The sequence below is a fragment of the Neofelis nebulosa genome, chromosome 3 (assembly GCF_028018385.1).
Source record: "Neofelis nebulosa isolate mNeoNeb1 chromosome 3, mNeoNeb1.pri, whole genome shotgun sequence".
In the NCBI taxonomy this organism is placed as follows: Eukaryota; Metazoa; Chordata; class Mammalia; order Carnivora; family Felidae; genus Neofelis; species Neofelis nebulosa.
The window spans coordinates 127,706,141-127,726,320 of NC_080784.1; the positions used below are offsets into that span (position 1 = coordinate 127,706,141).

General features: G+C 37.0%; 1 protein-coding gene across 6 annotated transcripts in view; it reads right to left on the reverse strand.

Annotated features, from left to right (window-relative positions):
- The window catches only part of BMPR1B (bone morphogenetic protein receptor type 1B), a 425,442-nt gene that overhangs the window by 137,841 nt on the left and 267,421 nt on the right, over positions 1 to 20,180 (reverse strand). For 2 of the 6 annotated variants that reach the window (XM_058721878.1, XM_058721873.1), the window contains exon 1: positions 346 to 786. The exons of the other annotated variants lie outside the window; for them this stretch is intronic. The gene's annotated coding sequence lies outside the window, so the exon portion shown is untranslated. Of the gene's footprint in view, positions 1 to 345; positions 787 to 20,180 lie in introns of those variants that run through there. 6 annotated transcript variants of the gene reach the window in all.

Genomic DNA, 20,180 nt, shown 5'->3' on the forward strand with positions numbered 1-20,180 from the left:
TATAGTCAATACTGAGAGAAAAACCTACAACACATGTGTAACTGCTCTTTCCCCTGAGATTTCAGATTATTTCCCCCATGAGACACTTTTGTTCCCCGTTTCACTAAGCTATAATTGATACAGCATTGTACTAGTTTAAGGTGTACAACATAACACTTCTGATATATGTACATATTGCAAAATGATTACCATGATTTTGTTAACCGTTTAGTTTACTAATCATCGCTCCTCATAGTGAATCACTTACTGCAGGACAAAAATTTGTCATTTGAAAGGGAGAGAACAAAATAAAATTAGGAAGGTGTTATATATTAGTTAATCCCATACAACCCAATACTTACATACCTACATATGATTGTTTCCTTCAATGTAGCATTTCTTCAGGTAATTTCCAGTATCTTCACAATCCACAGATTACAAATCAGTAGTGTTTCATCAGTTGAAAGCATCATTTAGGTAGGGCAGGTCTCTCAATCTCAGCAATATTAATATTTTGGGCCAGATAATTCTTTTTGTGGGGGGCTGTCCTGTGCATTTTAGGATGTTTAACAGCATCCATCATTTTCTCTCATTAAATGCCAGTAGCACCTCCTCCCAGTCGTAAAAATCAAACACGTCTCCAGACATGGATATATGTCCCTGGGTGGGGAGAGGGAAGAAATCTGCCTCTAGGTGGAGAACCACCTATTTAGGTGAAGACCACAGATCTGGATTTTAATTTTAACTGTAAATTTAAATTAAGTCAAGATTCTCTGATTAGACACAAAAATATTATATACCAAAACACTGTTATCATTATTAAACTGTAAGTATATAATTAACATCCAAGTACCTAAAAATTTACATTTTGAAATAGTACATGAAATGTTATCAAGGTACCAATAGCAAAATAATGATTTCTGATTTTCCAAAAATATCACCCAATTAAAATGTTTCCCTATACCATTTGAGGAAGATTTATTTTGGTTTTGGTCTGGCCCATAATGGGTAGGAGTAAGTACAGGAAGTTTTATCTGAAAAATGAACATGGACCAAGTCTTATAAATTGGCCCTGGTGCTATTTCCCATCATAGCTCCTGTTTGTTTACATTGGAGTTCGTATAAATTGGGTGTTATTTCCTTTCCACTAAGTTTCAAGGTATTAACAGCCAAGGAGGTGTTTTTTGACTTCTTCCTCCCTCCTTTTCTCCCACTTCCCCCAAATAAATAATGCATTGCTTGGAACACAATTTTAAGACTTGTCCCCAAACTTCAAAACTACTCTGAATTTATTTTTACCTAAACCCATCTTTATACCTGAAAGCAAGAACAGTCTCTTTAAAATGGAAATGAGCAAAATATGCATTTTCTAACAGCTATCCACTCTCCAAGAGAATCATTTATCTGGTCATTTCACAGCTAAAACTTGCAAATTCTTAAGTAAATCAGTTCCATTTATTTTGACTTCCTGCCTCAGCTCTTCCTTCCAGAGAAAACATTACTCTAATATTTTTATCCATTAAGTACTCTTAAAATTAAATGTCCCTATTTAAACAAAATTTCTTACCCTCACTCCAAACACACACACACACACACACACACACACACACACACACAATTAAAAGAAGCACAGATTTCTTTAATTTCTCTGGCTAGAGTTATTCCCGTCTAGTTTTTAAAAAGCACACAGCCCCTCCATTTAGTGACTGCCACTTGTGTGAATTAACAACTAAAAAGCTAAAACAAGTGTCTTTATTTGCAATACGTAGTAGCATCTGACAGTTGCAAAACTGTCCTTGACCAGTGAACTTCCAGTGAAAAAAAGCTGTCAAAAGTTCACGCACCCCAAATGCACATTCATTATAATTAAACAAGAAGATTACATGGACATTGATGACAAGGATTATCAAAATAAAACGGCGCCACCTGCCCCATGCTCTCCCATTAATTAGTAGGGAGTCTGAGGCGCCAATTAACAAGAAGCAGAAAAGGATCAGCACACACAGCTCAAGCTGAACTTAAAGATTAACTCTTCTAGTTCGGGCCCCATTTCTTCACCACACTATGTTAATTTGTCTATGGAAGCCAAAACTGAATCCTAGGCTATTCCTTTTTAGAAAAGAAACAGTATCATTAGGAAGACATTTCAGTTGTATGAAATAATTCCCAAAATAGCTGCCCAAAAAGTTCATACGATTCCAGGAACAAGCGGCCATTCAGTATTTCACAGAGATGCAAAATACTAAACAATCCAGGTAATCCCAGGGACTAAACTGCTTTCACATTATAAATTACAAATCTGCAGTAGTTAATATTAACTGTGGGAAACAACTAGAGTACTGTATGGTTAGCAGTAACTAGCTCCACCCTCTCCCCCCTGCTACTAAATAGCACTTTCTAGGCGTAAGACCACAATTTTTTTTTAAGTTGGTAAATGACTTCATTATTGGTTTCACAGGACTATTATTAGTTACTTCTAAATTTGACCATTCACTCCTTTTAAACAATACTTTCCAAAAACAAGATAGGTGTTTTTATACAATTCCCAACTTGATCCATAACTTCTCTGTAAACAGTATTATTTTTTGAGAGAGAGAGAGAGAGAGAGAGCACACATACCCGAGCTGGGGAGGGGCAAAAGGAGACAGGGAGAGAGAGTTGGAGAGAGGGAGCGAGAGAGAGAAAGAGAGAAAGAGAGAGAGAGAGAGAGAGAGAAAGAGTCTTAAACAGGCTTCCTGCCCGCGTGGAGCCTGACACAGAGCTCCATCCCATGACCCTGGGATCATGACCTGAGCCGAAATCAAGAGTGGATGCTCAACCTAACTAAGCCAATCAGGCACCCCTGTAGACAATATTGTTATTCTAGAAACTGAAAATTATTTTTTGAAAAAGCACTGCAAATGCAAATTATCAACAACACTATAATGCACATGTGATGATATTGTTACATGCACACAAAGTTACTAACATGCATTTTTAGTAACTACTTTATAAGTCATCATTAAATATTCAGGTTTAACTTGCATAATAAAATTCATTCTGCTTAATGTGAATTCATTTTATTAAAAAGATAGTATTTTCTTCAAAATTCAGAAGGGATTTCCCCTCCTAGGCCTTCAATATTCGCCTAACATTTCACAAAAAGTATTTTCCTTTTTGATGTAGACATAAGTATATTTAATCCATAACATTATTAATTGCACATACTGGCAAAAAATACGTAGGAACTTGGCATTAGAGAAGGAATATCCTAAGGCCATTTCAAGATTCAAATTCCCCAATGGCATTACAGAATACATTCTGAAACATGGGAATAAAAACCTCAAAGAGTTGCTAAGAGAATTAAATTAGATCAAATGTTTAGAAAGACATTTTTAACAGCCACAATGAAATAACTAATGCTAAGCAGAAACTCATATATCTGCCCCAAAAAATCCCTCAAAACGTAACCTATGACTATTGACACTCATAACACCTACCTTTGCACCATATTGCTCTCTATTCATTCAGGTCTGGGATGGGGTCTACAAAATTGCATTTTTAAGAAGCACTGCTGGAGATTCTAATATAAGTAATATATGGCCCATACCAGTCTTGCCCTTAGACATGGACAAACAAGGTCCTAGTCTTGAGGTATGCACTTTAAAGGTATCCCCTCCAATCCCTTTTTGGCTGCATGCCTCACCACTACAAGGAATCCAAGGTAACAAAGGACAGGCCTCTCTGGACCTTACCATCCCTCCTTTCACGTGACCATGACCTCAGAACTCTTTTCCCAAAGAACCAGAGTGTGCAATCCTAGGTCCAAAGGATGGCTAAGAGCAATTAGCAAATAGCATATGTGCCTAATTTAGAACTTTTAAATAGATTACATATTATGTGCAGTTGTCTGTACTCTTGCCTTGCCCCTGCAAAAGTGAGGGATAGATCTGGAAAACACTCTGCAGACACCTTGTTAAAGACTTTCATCTCTCTCTCTTTCCCATGCCCTTCTCATCTCTCATCCCTACCATTTGTATAAAATTGCATATACACAAAATGCTGAAAGGTATTTACCTCTTCCATGATTTCAAACGTACTAGAAAGAAAGGGAAGTGGATAAATGGTGTACTTGTTTAAATATTAGCCAAATTCTGTCCTAGTAACAAATGACAAAAACATGAAAACAAATACCAAGCCACATTTCCATATCTATAAAGTTGAAAAGAGGAAAGAGAAAACCAATATTAAATAACTTTACCGTAATTAGGGAAATAAAAAGAACTATAGCACTCAGACCTGGCTTTAGAGAAGCTTAAAAATAAGCAGGGGATAGAATCTTTTCTTGAAATAATTCCCATGACCTAATAGGACAGAAGGTACACAGTAATTATGTGTTGAATATATCAACAAATGAAAAAATGAAATGGTAACAACTGTACTGAGACAATACTAACATATTAAGCAATATCACTCTATAGGTAGAGAGGCACCTGTTCTAATCTAGAGTTGAGAGAAGTGTCATTAAACATTTTGGTCTCAGCATTCCTTTACATTCTTAAAAAATATTAAGGACCCAAAAGAACTTTTGTTTATTTTTGTTAACATCTATTTTGTTTTTTATTTACCTTATTAAAATTAAAATGAGGGGCACCTGCGATGTTCAGTCAGTTAAGTGTCCGACTCATGATTTCTGCTCAGGTCATGAACTCACTGTGGTGAGATCAAGCCCACATCAGGCTCTGTGCTGTGTGTGGAGTCTCCTTAGGATTCTCCCTCTCCTTCCCCCTCTCAGTCTGCCCCTCCCCACCTGAGCACAAGGGTGCTCTCTCAAAAAAAAAAAAAATTAATGAGATGTATATTCATTTAAAAATAATATTAATAAATCCACTATGTTACTGTAACACAAAAATAGCTTTCATGAAAATCATGTTTCTTCAAATAAAAATAATTTGGTGGTAAGTATCTAGCTTAAAGGAAAATAAGATTCTCAACTCTGCCTCTGCATTCAATATATTATGATATGTTATTTCGTTTGATGTGAAGGCATTCCTGTCTCCCACAGATAAAGAGAAAGGAAAAGGGGGAAATACTTTAATAGCCTTTTCAGATAATGTGGATATAAGTCTTCCTTAGTACTACACCAAAACTCAACATGTAGTAGGTTTTTTCAAGAGTGCACCCATGGTCACACATTGGGGAGGGGCAGAGAGAGAGGGAGGCAAATGATTGGATAAGGGTTCTGGGCTGACAGCAGAGATCCCCATGTGGGGCTCTAACCCACGAAACACAAGATCTTGACTTGAACCAAAGTTGGACATTTAACTGACTGAGCCACGCAGGCGCCCCAACATGTCGTAGTTTCTTAAGTTTCATTGCAATGTAGAATCTGAATCATAACAATGAAATATTTGTATTCTGTTACATTAAAATACATTTTACTACCTTTTACTTTGACTAGATCTTTTATCCATATATAATTGTATAAAATCATGCATTAATCATTTGGAAAATATAAATATCAGTTCATTGACCCCCACAGAGTTTGAAATGTTAACACATTTCCTTACGAAATGACAAAAAAAAAAAATCACATCTGCTAATATCCACACCAGTGTCATGAAAAAAAGCTTTTAAATAGTTGGATACTCTCAAGGCTCATGGCAGCAATCACAAGGTTTCCAAAATTTAAGTTTTTATTTGAATTTTTACTTAACAGTTCATATTTTATCAGCAGCTCGTATACTGTCCATTATTGTCCTCAACAGGCTCACTTTCTTTTCAAAAAAATTTTCCACCAAATGTCCAAATCTGAATTGTCACAGTTTGTTGGTCACTCTTTCAATTAAAGATGCTGATCCATCAAAAAGGAACTCATTTAGCAATGACTCCTGAGTAAAACCACTGCCCTTCAGTGCGCAATGGCAGGCACAGAGCATACTTCCATTTCATCACACAGAATATTGAAAAGGCATGTACACAAGGGTTGAGATTTAATAAGTGGATATTTTTTACCTTTTTATCAAGGACATTTTTAAGTTAAATGTTCACTTTTCTTTTTTACTTCAAGGATGTGACAATGGAGAACACAATGGTAAAATGCCTGTTGCCACCACCTTTGGTTGGTGCTAAGGTACCAGCCGTTTTCCCTACTATTGTCTTTTGAACCACTAAAGCAAATGTCAGCACAGCAAAAAAGACAAATAATGTCTTAGTATTATTATAAAACAGTTTTGAATTTGCAAATGTCCAATAGTTTCTTAGAGACCTCCCAAAGGTCCTTGGGGCATACTTTGAGGACCATTATTCTCCCTGCTCCTTCACCTCATGTATCAAGAAGCCCATTGGGTCAAACGAACATCCTCCCACTCCCACCCCACTCCATGCCCTTCTGGATGATACTCCATGTAGTACAGAATCATTTTGTTCTTGGCAGAGTCTCTTCTTTCACTAATATTGAGGGGGAAAATCATTGGTAAATACTAACATTTCAAAAAGGCATCAATATGAAACCAGGAGATCTGAATATTGATTAAACCTGGTAGTAAAAATCTACAATTCTTATCACTTACTTTCCAGGAATCCATTTTATATGAAAGATTGAGTTTAAAGAGGCATAAAATCCCTTTTAGAATTTTGATGTCATGATGATAAAATCAGATAATTAGATAAACGGTCCAGTATGATCTTACCCTTACCATAAAACAGAATTCATTCATCCCCACACCTATTCCAGAGCCAGGTTAATTAACTTTCACTCTATATAAACTGAAATATAAATTGAAGAGGAATGCCACTCAATTAACTAATTGAATATTAATAGGAGTTTAGCATAATATTAAACTTTACACAGACTTGTCAAGTTAATATAGGTGAGGTTTTTTTCATTGTTTCTTAAATCAGGGTAGTTGAACCCCTATTTTTATTAAGTTAATTATTATTAACAGGTTTGACTGTATATCTCTTGCATAGATTCTACAATTATAAGATAGTGCAGCTTCTGAATTTGGATTCCGATATAATATCTGCTAAATTTACAAATATTAATACTAATCACAGATTAGAATTAGAAGAGATTTTAGAGTTAATTTAGTAACAGAATAGCAAATACACTTCCATTGTTACTTGCTCTCTCAAGTATTGCAGAATGATTTACTCATTCACTGAAAAAATATTTATTTAGTACTCCCAACCTGTCAAGCACCATTCTAAGCTCCAGATATATAGCAATATATAAAACAGAGACCCCGGCCTAATTTATCACTCTAGTTTTTCTTCTCCTGACACAGACACAGCCTCATAATCCTCAAAACACTGCATGAAGGACCACTACTTATCAGACTTGCCACTCATATCCAGTTAAATATCTTCAGGCTTATAGTGTCTCACATGATGCCAGATGCTATAGGAGAGTCCAAAAGAGTAAAGGATAGTAGTTTCCATAAAAACAAACAAACAACAACAACAACAACTATAATCTCATTAGGAAAGAGAATACATACATACATAAAACAAATATATAAACAGCACAATAAAATGCTAGTTTTAGACAATCAAATAACAGGTAAAACAGAGGAGATAACTTCACACAATGTTTTTTGTAGTTCATCACTTCTTTACCCTCACTACTTTCTTTTCTCCCCATGTGTCAGCAGTACTGTTCCAGAAGTCTACATTTTTAAAAATTTTCTTCGTCTTTCAGAACACTGTTCGCTCCCGTGTATATTATAGGGGAAACCAATCCGTAAATCCTAAGGAGCAGAGGAGTCTCCATACCTGTTTTCCCAGTCAGCCTCTTCCAGAACACAAATACTAGCCTGGGAGGCATCTCTGCATGGGGCAGCTGTCTTACTTGTGAAGCCTATTCACGTGGGTCCTTTAGTACCCTCCCCCCCAACCCCCGGACCTGTAAGTCAGCCAAGGAAGCAAATATCCATATTTTCTCAAAGGAAAATCAGATAAAAATAATTTTATCCAAAATTAAATCAGTTGGAGGAAATACATGAGGAACTAGCCTTGCAGGGCTCAAACTAAAGAATTAACTACAAAAACACTATGACTTTTACATAATCAAATTGGAGAGATACAGAGTTTGGTGGAGAGATACTGTTTGGTGGGAAAAATAACTTTTCAAAGTCATAGATTTACTAAATCTGTTTCTCTATTCTGTACATCCCCTTAATTTACCTTAAAGACCACACAATGTTTTCCCAGTTAAAGAACTTGTTATTTAATGAAAATGTTGCATCATTTTTAAATCAAGACAAAGGCACTTAAAAACAACATAAATCTCCCCCTTAAAAAAAACTAATTTCAACATTTTTGATATTATGATAAAGTTTAACCTTCCAGGAGGTCTTTTAAAAATGCTTTCTTACTTATTTCTGATCGGCTCCCCTTTGTTTTTGTGGGAGACAGACACCATTAACAAACTCAAACTGTGTTAATTTTTAAACTCTTTTCTCAGAAATTTGCTCCTTCTTCCAAGCACTATTATGTTATGGCGTCTTTGCGTAAATACTTATAATTTGGCGTGTGTTATAAAAGTTTATATTTAAGATATAGTAAATGAAGGACAGATGTTTAAGACATTGGGTCCACAATGAAGTTGTAAATACTGCCAGCACAGTAAATTCTGTGATTAAATTTAGTCTGTTTATGCAATAAGGGTATTTACACAGCTGGAAAAGCACCAAAAATAACTGTCCTGGGATAATATTAATTCAAAATCAATACTAATTAGAAGCAGCATAGGTACAGTCATATCAAAGTACCAAGAGGCTCTGTCAAATAGTTATGCTTAAGACTAGGAATGACTCAAATATATCAAGAATCCATTTCCTTTGAATTAATAATACTGTAAATTATTGAAATAATTCAGGTTATTCACTTGTGACCTTAGACAAATTACTGCCTCACTTTCTCCTTTTGTCTAAAATATACCTTTCCTCTGACAGACCTAATGTTCTAGATATATTTGTACATCCAGACACAGACTTCTGTAGTCAAACCCGTACGTTCCTCAATTGTCTAACATATTCCTGGGAATAATTATTAAATTTCTCATGAAGCCATGCATCTTAATTTGTTATGAGAATAACAAAATGGCAGGGTTTTTGTTTTTGTTTTCATTTTTAAATGGCTAGAAAACATTAAAGGTCTCCATCAGGGCCATTCAGAGTGGGGTAACTGCACCAAAAAATCTTTGACTAAGGAGTAATGTTCATTGTTCTACTTATTTATGAAATACTTCGATCAGTATCTTAACATCTTATGTAGTACATGAGGCAAAGAAGGCTAGTCATCACCCATTATCCAATCTTCCCTTCTTGTGGCAACAGAATCCTGGTTTCTCAGGGCAGCAATATATCCAGCTAAAAAACCATGATGTGGTCATCTGATTAAAAGCTAGTCGTGAAATGTAACCAGAGATGAGATATCGTGAATTGCTACTTACAAGAAGGTACCTGACTAGGAGATTTGTCCATATGATCTGTCCCTTTCTCCTGCTGCCTAGAAATTGGACGTGACAGCTAGAACAATACTAGCCACCAAAAACCATGACGCGTCTTTGAAGTCACAATGTAGGTTAGTGGGGCAGAAAATCAAAAAGAGACTAGAACCTTGATGTCTATGGAACTGCTATGCCCTCCCTGGATTGCCTACCTCTGCACTTCTTTATATGAAAAAAATACATACACTTCTCTTTTTCTGCCATTAATTCTAGTGTCTGTTACTTGCATCCAAATGTAATTCCTAAAAGATAGAAAGCATATATCCAGAATATGAGAAACTGAACATACATACTATGTCCTGATGCCTGATGAGGGTGACTCTAGCACTTGTATCACATAATATGTAATAAACCTAACATGGTTTTGATCTATGTGGCCACCAAAGCTCATCTGGAATAAATCTTCCTTAAGCTATCACTGAACATTGAGTGGTTTTCTTACCATAAGACATTTAAGGTAAAGGTACACCATTGCTCTGAATTAAATGGTTCTAGAACTCTTGGTTGCCTAATTAGATTATCCCAATTTCCTGGAGATTAGAGCTGGTCTAAGAAAGGAGTCAGAAGACTATTCACATGACCAAGCAGTTTCTGTGGAGCTGAGACCCCCGAGCCCATTCTCTTTGAAATTCAAGATATTGGATTTGTTTTGCATACACTGGGATGATTCTGAGAGCAAAGGACACCAAGACACTAAAAAGAAAGGGGAAAATCATCAAAATCAGGTCCTAGCTGATGGAGTTAGTTGTTAAACAGAACTGGTTTCAAAATATTGGATACTGGGGCGCCTGGGTGGCTCAGTCGGTTGGGCGTCCGACTTCAGCTCAGGTCACGATCTCACGGTCCGTGGGTTCAAGCCCCGCGTCGGGCTCTGAGCTGATGGCCCGGAGCCTGGAGCCTGCTTCCGATTCTGTGTCTCCCTCTGTCTCTGCTCCTCCCCCGTTCATGCTCTGTCTCTCTCAGTCTCAAAAATAAATAAACGTTAAAAAAAAAAAATATTGGATACTGAGGATGGAACAGAATGGGGACCACTTCAGGGCAAGCAAGGACCTACTCCAGCAGGAGCAGAAAAAACACCAATGAACAAACATCCACTGGAATGTATGTCAACAGTTCTAAGCAGTGATGGATCCGGAGAGACAGCTACAAAGCAGTAGCTCTAAGAAAGTTGAGGAGTTTAAAAAAAAAAAAAAAGGAAAAAGGGACGCCTGGGTGGTTCAGTCGGTTAAGCATCCGACTTCGGCTAAGGTGATGATCTTATTGGTTCAGGGGTTCAAGCCCATGCTGAATTCTCTGTGCTAACAGCTCAGAGCCTGGAGCCTGCTTCAGATTCTGTGTCTCCCTCTCTCTCTGCCCTCCCCAGCTCATGCTGTGTCTCTCTGTGTCTCTCAAAAATAAATAAATGTTAAAAAAATTTTTTTAAAGAAAAAAGAAAGTTGAGGAGAATTTCTCTGTCTGACATGACTACACTTATGCATGGAGATGTAACGTACCCATCCTTCCTCTAAAGCGGTCTTCCTACATTTTCTGTTTTGATAAACTGTTCCAGTATCCATCCATTTGGCCAGGTAAGCCAACATGAAAATAGCTATCACCATTCCTTCTCTCTGCCCCTCAAACCTGTTTGATTTACATTTTTTAAGTCTTAAAAAGTTGCCCCCATTTCCCAGACCTGTGCCTCTGTCTTAAGTTCATTAGGTCTCAATCCTCATTAGATCTCCGTCAGCTATAGTACACCCTCCCTGTGACTAGGCTGCTCAGCTCTAGTTCACCCATTCTCCATATTGAGAGAGGGACTCCTCACAAGTGAAAAATCCCACTTGAAAAATGAGGAAATTGAAGACCCAGAAGGTTAACAAATTTGTTACAGTTCATACAGTTCCTTGGAGGTGAAGACAGGCTCAGAGCTCAGGCTCTCTAACTTCAGAGCCCATCGTTATCAAACTACTAAACCTCCCTCATTAAATTATCTAAGTACAGAACAGGATTATCCTGGAAACTGATGCTTGAACCGGCCACATACTCTATGAATGCTTCTTAAGTATCATATTTTTTTCAATTCCATGAAGTCAACTTCAATCTACTCTATGCTCTCCTTTGGGAAGAAGAAACTCTACCTCATTAAACACACGTATATGCTTTATAAGATAAACAGTAATATGTGAAAGAAAATTCACCTTAAAATGAAAGAAAATGCAGTTGTCAACAATAGCAACTAAAGCTACAAGTATAACAATGTGTTCTTGTACAAAAGCTGGACTGTTTGGGAATATTCAAGTAATTAGGTCACGGAGGAAAAATCTGACACATAACTAAATACATACTTCACTAAAACAGCAGTCTAGACAGCTTTCAATCAAATAGTATGCTAGCTGACAAACGATTCTTTTAAAAACCCATACTAACTTAATGAAGACGAGCAAAATGAGCTTGGTTCCACTGATATGAAGGTTTGTTGCAAATTCAAGTTTTATTGGGTAGGTAGCAATTGTTCCAGCAAGAGTTTGGGAAAAGATAATTTACTCTTTGTTAATTTATATTCATACACATATGTAATATTAATGCATTACATCTATTGGAATCTTAAAATGCATATATATCATTGTAATGCATGTATGTATTTTTAATACAGTAGAATTTCTCCTTCTCCTTCTCCTTCTCCAAAAAGCTAATAATACACTGACGTTGGCTTCAGGGAACTGAGAAAATATGACATTTCAGAAGCCATTTGTGGAGTATGCAGCAGCATAATGGAGTATAATAGAAAGGGAAAAGCACGTGATCCACATTTTTTTCTCTTCTTCCTACTTTTGTCTTCTGTTACATTTTTTTCACAAAATAAAAAAATAGAGTTATTTTTAAAAAACTAAGTGCCCCATCAACACCTTTCTTGAGGAGCACATTGATTTTTCTGTACTATCCCAAAGTCAAAATTTTACTTGCTCAGGTTTTTTATGATTAAATATTTCAGTAATGCCAAAAGGACAGAGAACATGTAATGAGCACCACATAGATATCATCAAGATTAAGGAAGCAAACATTATTTATACAACTCCCATTCACCCAATCCCAACAGAATTGCCCTGCTCCTACTTTTACAGATGATCACTACCCCGATTGTGCTATTTATCACTGTCAGGTATACTTTAATGTGTGTGTGTGTGTGTGTGTGTGTGCGTGTGTGTGTCCCCACAAGCCACATATACCATTTTATAGAATTTTTACACATTTTCTATAAATATTGTATATTCGTGTGTCCATCACTAACTTGTGTTCAATGTTTTAACGATTAACCCATGTTGATAAACCCAGCTCAAGTTCATTTAATACATTCATTTCACTGCATAACTATTCAGTTATTTATGTATATAGTTATTTATATATTCTACTGTGGATAAACATCCAGGTGATTTCTTTTTTTTCTATTACAATGTGACAATAAAGATTCATCTTTCTTCTCATAGAATCCTGAACAGTCTCATTATTCCCCAAATCAATCTACAAAACAATCCACACTCAAAAAATAAAACTACTTATTATCCAGAAGCATATCCAACTTACAATTCAGGGGGAGAAATTATGGAAATATTGCACTTAATCACAATATTTCACGAAAGCCTAACACTCTTCTTGATGACAAAGTAATTCAACGTTAACTAAAGAGATTTTACTGGTCAGGGAAAGACTACAGCCTCAGCCTCTGAGGATTCCAGTTTAGCAGACAAGATATCCAATTTCTACAGAATGGATTCTCAGGTATATAGTACTATCAAACTCAGTAGAGTATCATCAAATTAAACATTTCTCGGGTCGCCTGGGTGGCTCAGTCAGTTAAGCATCCAACTTCAGCTCAGGTCATGATCTTGCAGTCCGTTGAGTTCAAGCCTCGCGTCGGGCTCTGTGCTGACAGCTCAGAGCCTGGAGCCTGTTTCAGATTCTGTGTCTCCCTCTCTCTCTGACCCTCCCCCGTTCATGCTCTGTCTCTCTCTGTCTCAAAAATAAATAAATATTAACAAATTTTTTTAAATTGAACATTTCTCATTAAAATAAATTACACCACAAAGCGATTATTTTCAACCAATTATATTTTTGCAAAAAAATACATAATTATGTCAGTGATATATTCAGAATAAGAAGCTGTTTCTGAAATCACATTTTAAAGAAGGTAGTGAAATTAATCTGTGTTATGAAACATTCTATCTAATTTAGTGATAAGAGCACAGGCTTTCAAATCAGGTGGCCCTATTTTGTGGCAGAGCTCTACTTGTTACCATCTATGTGTATTTTGGTTATTTATGCAATCTGAGCCTCAGTTTCATCACCCATACAATGGAGATGCAAAACCTACCTCATAGATTTTAATGAAATTTAAATTCAATAATGTATACATTGTACTTACCCTTACTGAGGCTTTCTGCAGTTACTGTTGCTATTTAATAAGATCCAGGCTGGGTTCAGTTTATTTATTTATTTATTTTTTTAACATTTTTAATTTATTTTTGGGACAGAGAGAGACAGAGCATGAATGGGGGAGGGTCAGAGAGAGGGAGACACAGAATCGGAAACAGGCTCCAGGCTCCGAGCCATCAGCCCAGAGCCTGACGCGGGGCTCGAACTCACGGACCGCGAGATCGTGACCTGGCTGAAGTCGGACGCTTAACCGACTGCGCCACCCAGGCGCCCCCTGGGTTCAGTTTAGATGCTGACACATGTGGGTACACATACGTTAGGGCCACCGATTCTCTCCAGCTACACAGTACACCAGCAGACTTTCCTGGGGCCTGAGGAACCACCTCAGAAATAGTGCAAACCCAATCCACAGAAAGAGTCCTGTTATGTGTAAGCGTGTCTGAATGCCTGCGAATCTACAGTTGTATGATATCTGTGTATGAGAAAGAGAAGGGGGGATGGGAAGAAGGAAAGATGAGAATAATTGATTGATTGATCGGTTGATCTCAGGGCTGAAGCTAAAACAGAACTGCAGAATTTCTAAAAGCAAATTTTCAGGACCTTTAAGAGAGAATGTATTGGTAGGGAAAGAATGAGGTGGCAAGTTAGATTTGGCAAGAAGACCAGAGATTCGGAGGAGAACTGGTTATAACTGGATGCATGGGAATGCAACCCCTAGTAATCCATGGGCACACCACTAGCATAGAGGGAAAACCAGAAAACATGATCCCTTAAGACCTGTAATACTTTAGGGCCCAAGCAGACATGCTGTATGTCCTCAGAACAAGAGCAATTAACAATTAACAGCAGGAAGGCAGTTATCCCTCTTCTCAATTTGCAGAAGAGTGTAGTACACTGTCAGGGACCCAGCAGTAATGAGGACTGGTGGGTCTAGAACAAGCAGACAATCAGTCTGGAGAGGAGGAAATACCAGAGGTCAGGGACAGATCACCTTTATGAATGAACAAAAATATCTGGAGCATAGTGATAAACAGCAATGATTGGGAGTAACACCTTCCAACTGAAGGGGCCTATGTCAGCTGGGAGTGGGAAGGCGCTCAAGATAATGGTGGTCCTAGAGAATGGCAGCCTGGATTCAGAAAAGGCAGCCATGGAGAAAGCCAAAGTGTTGGCTCACAGAGGCAGCCTGTTCTGTGTGTAAACAAATGTGGGAACCCCTGTGGAATTCCAGTAATACTATGGGAAGAAAGAAACCTGAGAGGGGGATTCAAAGTCCTGTCACTGATATGTCTCCTCAGGCAAGGGAGACAAAAGCAAAAATAAACTATGGGGACTACACCAAAATAAAAACCTTTTTCACAGTGAAGGAAACCATCAACAAAACAAAAAGGCAACCTACTGAATGGGAGAAGGTATTTGCAAAAAATATGTCTAAAAATGGGCTAATAGCCACAACACGTAAGAACTTGTACAACTCAACACATACCTACATACATACCCCAAAAAATCTGACTAAAAACTAGGCAGAGGACCTGAACAGACATTTTTCTAAAGAAGACATACATATAGCCAAAAGACACATGAAAAGATATTCAACATCACTAAACATCAGGGAAATGCAAATCAAAACCAGGAGCTATCACCTCACATCTGTCAGAATGGCTAGAATCAAAAAGACAAGAAATAGCAAGTGTTGGCAAGGATGTGAAGAAAAAAGAACCTTCGTGCACTGTTGGTGGGAATGTAAATTGGTACAGCCACTATGAAAACCGTATGGAGGTTCCTCAAAAAATTAAAAACCACACTACTTACCATACAATAAAATATACAGAAATGCCACTACTGGGTGTTTACTCAAACAAAATGAAAATACTAATTCAAAAATATATATATCCACTCCTATGCTTATTGCAGCATTATTTACAATAACCAAGATATGAAAGCAACACGTGTCCAGAGATAGATGAACAGATAAAGAAGATGTGAGATATATATATATATATATACATATATGTATACACACACACACACACACACACACACACACTGGAACATTATTCAGCCATAAAAAAGAAAGAGAACTTGCCATTTCCAACAATACAAATGGACCTAGAAGGTATTATTTAAATGTAATAAGAGAAAGACAAATACCATATGACTTCACTTATATGTGGAATCTGAAAAACAGAACAAATAGCAGAAACAGAACCATAAACACAGAGAACTGACAGTTTCCAGAGGGGAGGGGAGCTGGGGATGGGCAAATTGGTGAAGGGGAGTGGGAAATACAGGCTTCCACTCATAGAATGAGTAAGTCACAGGGATAGAAGGTACAGCGTATGCAATGAAAAATAATACACATAATTGTTAATAATGATACTTTTAATATTTTTAATGATCATCCACTTATCCACTTATATATCACCTGAGCTCTCTGGGCTCCTTCCTGAACCCAACTCCTTCCCTCCAACTAGAAACACTCAACATCCTCAATTTTGTTTTAATCTTCCGCCTTGGTATTCATTCTCTCTCTCTCTCTCTCTCTCTCTCTCTCTCTCTCTCTCTCTCTCTCTCCCTCTCCCACTCTCACTCTTGCTCTTTCAAAGTAAATAAACTTAAAAAAAATATTTCCCCTTGGTTTTCCTATAGCTTGATCACATAAATAAGGATTCCACAAAAATATATTAGTTTTGCCTCTGATCAAAGTTTACATAATTGAAATCATGCTCTTTGCAATTTGTGACTTGCTTTTTTTTTTTCATTCAACATTATGATTTGGGGATTCAGGCAGGTAGGGTGAGATGCACTCATTTTCATTATTACGGTAACTCTTCTATATACAAATAATGCCTAAATTATCCAGTCTGCTCTCTGTTGGGTTGTTTCCAGATTTGTTTCTATGTTTTTGCTATTATGCTATTTGTTTGTTTCCTCTACAAGGCTACAGTACGAAGTCTTGTACCTATTTCCCGAGGCATACAAGCAAGACTTTGTCTAGGGCATACTTGTAGGTGCTGAGCAAAAGAGTGTACTTGGTTCAATTCCAACTTCCCAATTTACTGTACCAACTCACATTCCCATTACAATGTATGAGCATTCCTGTTGCTTCATATCCACACTGTTTAGGATATTTCGGACTTCTGTATTTTTAACAACACGGTGGCCATAAAATATTACTCTAGCTTTAACTTATATTTCCCTAATTATTAAGGAGGCTCAGCAAATTTTCATGTTTATTTGGATTTTAACTCCTGTTCATGTTTATACTGGCTGATTTTACTTCTCTTATTGATTCACAGGATCTTTAATATATTCTATGCACTAAACCAATTTTCAGCCTTTCTTACTCTTTTACAGTGTCCTTTGATTAACACGTCTTCTTTTTAGTTTAATGCTGTTGAATTTATTAATCTTCTCTACGGTTTGCTCTGTTTATACCAAGTCAAAGAAATTCCCATCTTACTGTAAGATAAAAAACATATCCGTTTCCAAATATTTTAAAGTATTGTTTTTCACAGTTGAGTCTTTCTTCCACACAGAATTTGTTTCTGTTTATGAAATGAGGGGAATAGGGATCAATCGTAATTTTCCAGGGGCGCTTGGGTGGCTCAGTCGGTTGAGCGCCGACTTCGGCTCAGGTCACGATCTCGCGGTCCGTGAGTTCAAGCCCCGCATCGGGCCCCTGTGCTGACAGCTCAGAGCCCGGAGCCTGTTTCAATTCTGTGTCTCCCTCTCTCTGACCCTCCCCCATTCATGCTCTGTCTCTCTCTGCCTCAATCTTAATTTTCCATATGGACAGCTTATCGCAGATTATGTTGGCAGCTAGGATTCGTGGCTCACTGAGACTCAAGGAAGAGAGGATCGATGGCTGGTGGTGTGTGTCATGTATGGAGACATTGAGAAGCTGAAGCCTACAGTCTATCATTACAGATGATGAGAGATGGAAGAAACAGAGAGAATTCAGGGAAAATAAAACCGATTTGATCAATTCACTCCACTCAAATTTTTATGACTTTCTCATAGTTTACATAACTCTCCATAGTCATGCTGTCATCACTTTACCCCATACGGTGTGAGACAACATTCAGTAGTTTATTTAAACTGGTCTGTGTTCCTTATAAACCCTTTATTGACATACCAACACAGCTTATGAAAACCTTTAGGAAAATATTACTATTACACTCTATACTGATTGAGAACTTTTTGTGTGATAATTCAGTGGTTCTCAACTAGATTCCCACGTAACACCACAAGCTCACTACAGGTGCTCTGCCACTAAAATCATATTAAATTCTTTTCTCAATCTCGGCAACAACTAAATTAACTTCATAACATTTTCTCAATATTAACATTCTCATAATTTTTTTTTTCCTTAAATGACCTGCACCTGCTCCTCATTGATGTCTGGGATGGGTTATCACATAATGTTATGTTTATTTCTTCACATTTTTATATGCTATAAGCTAATCAAGTTTAATAACTACTCTGATAAGGTCAAAATACTCGCCTTTTCAGTCTGGGTCTTCAACTCACCCTCACATATTATTAATGTCTCCATTCATAAAATGCATATACTTGCTTCAAAGCATCTGAGGGAGCAAACATCAAAAGAAAGACTGGGTGTGGAAATGTTTTTAATATGTAAGATATTTTACAAACATGAATTAAAATTTATTATAATCTTAAATTATATCTTACAAATATGGGGCTAAGAGAGTCATGGAAAAAATCAACAGATAATTCCCAAAGGTCAGTTTGATCCACAGTTTTTATTTCTTCCATTTCTTCTTTAAAAAAAAAAAAAAACAGAATCCTTAACTTGACTAAAAATAAAATGTATTTGTTTAAGTGCCATTTCCTGCCTCACATAGTTTCTAAGAAAGCTCCTGAGAAGCAAGCAGGCAAGACAAAGGTAAGAAGTTACTCTACAAGTAACTCATCTCCAAACAATACGAAAATATCTATTTTTTTAAGAGTGTGATCTAAAACTTCATGCCATCCCAATGTGATTTATAACTAATGAGAAAGTCTGTTAGAGTCAAACTGAAATCAAAGAGTGTATAGATTACAGCTGAAAATGTAACCAGCCTCAAAAACATTTTGGAGCACGACATGGATTTATTTGGAAGAACGTATTTTCCTAAGTATTTGTTTTGTTGTTTGGTTGTCTCTTTGCAGAAAGAAACTTTGATAGAATTACAAAAGTAAGAGACGTGAAGGAAATGAGAGTAATATATTAAAATTAAGATTTAATCTTTTGGTTTGTAAATATCAACAGAGCCTTGCCTGGTCTGGACTGCTGTCACATTGGGGAACAGCTTGCACTGCTGTGCTACTTCTCCAACTTCTAGAAAACTGTAGGAGTAGAAAACTGAAGTTACCTATTTTGACAGAGAGAGAATGAGAGCATGAGCACAGAGGAGGGGCAGAGAGAGAGGAAGAGAGAGAATCCCAAGCTAACTACTCCATGCTCAGTGCAGAGCCTGATGGTGGGACTCGATCCCACAAACTGTGAGATCATGACCTGAGCTGAAATCAAGAATCAGACGCTTAATTGACAAAGTCACCTAGGCGCCCCAGAAATTACCTATTTTAAAAGAAAGTCATACACTATATCATAAGATGTTCAGAGTCAGAAAGAGCTGGGTTCCAGTCACACATCTCCTACTTTCCAAGCTGTGTAATCTTAGGCATGCTTATTTAACTTCTCTGAATTTCCATTTCCTCATCGTTAAAACAAGGATAATAAAAACCATCTCACAGAGTTATGGTTAAATAAGATTTAATAACAAGGTTAAATAAGACTGTTATCATATGTACAAATATCCAACGTACAATATTGACCAAGTTACCATTAGTTATAAAATGAGAGAATAAATGACTTTACAGAAATTGTGAAACATACTGACTGAACTTTGACATTTTATGATGGAAGTTTCTCTTACTTCCCAGCATTTAATATTGCTGTTAAGACTAGAAAATATTTCCTTGAAATTGCACCAAAAAAAGGAGTTTTCTGACATAATTGAGTGACAGATGAAAGACCACAGATAAAGAAACTGTTGAAGTTTAAAGAAAAACCAGTAACATCTTGGTATAGATAGATGGCTAACTGGCTGAGATGCAATAGACACTTGTGAACAAGATAAAAAATAATGACGAAACAAAGGAAGAGGAGAGGGGAGAAGAAAAGAGTGGGAAAATGGTAACAAGGGGTGAGGGTGGAGGGTTGGGTGGAGGGACAAGGAGGGAAGCAGAGAGGGGACTGATTGCATGATTGACTCCTGGCTGTATGATG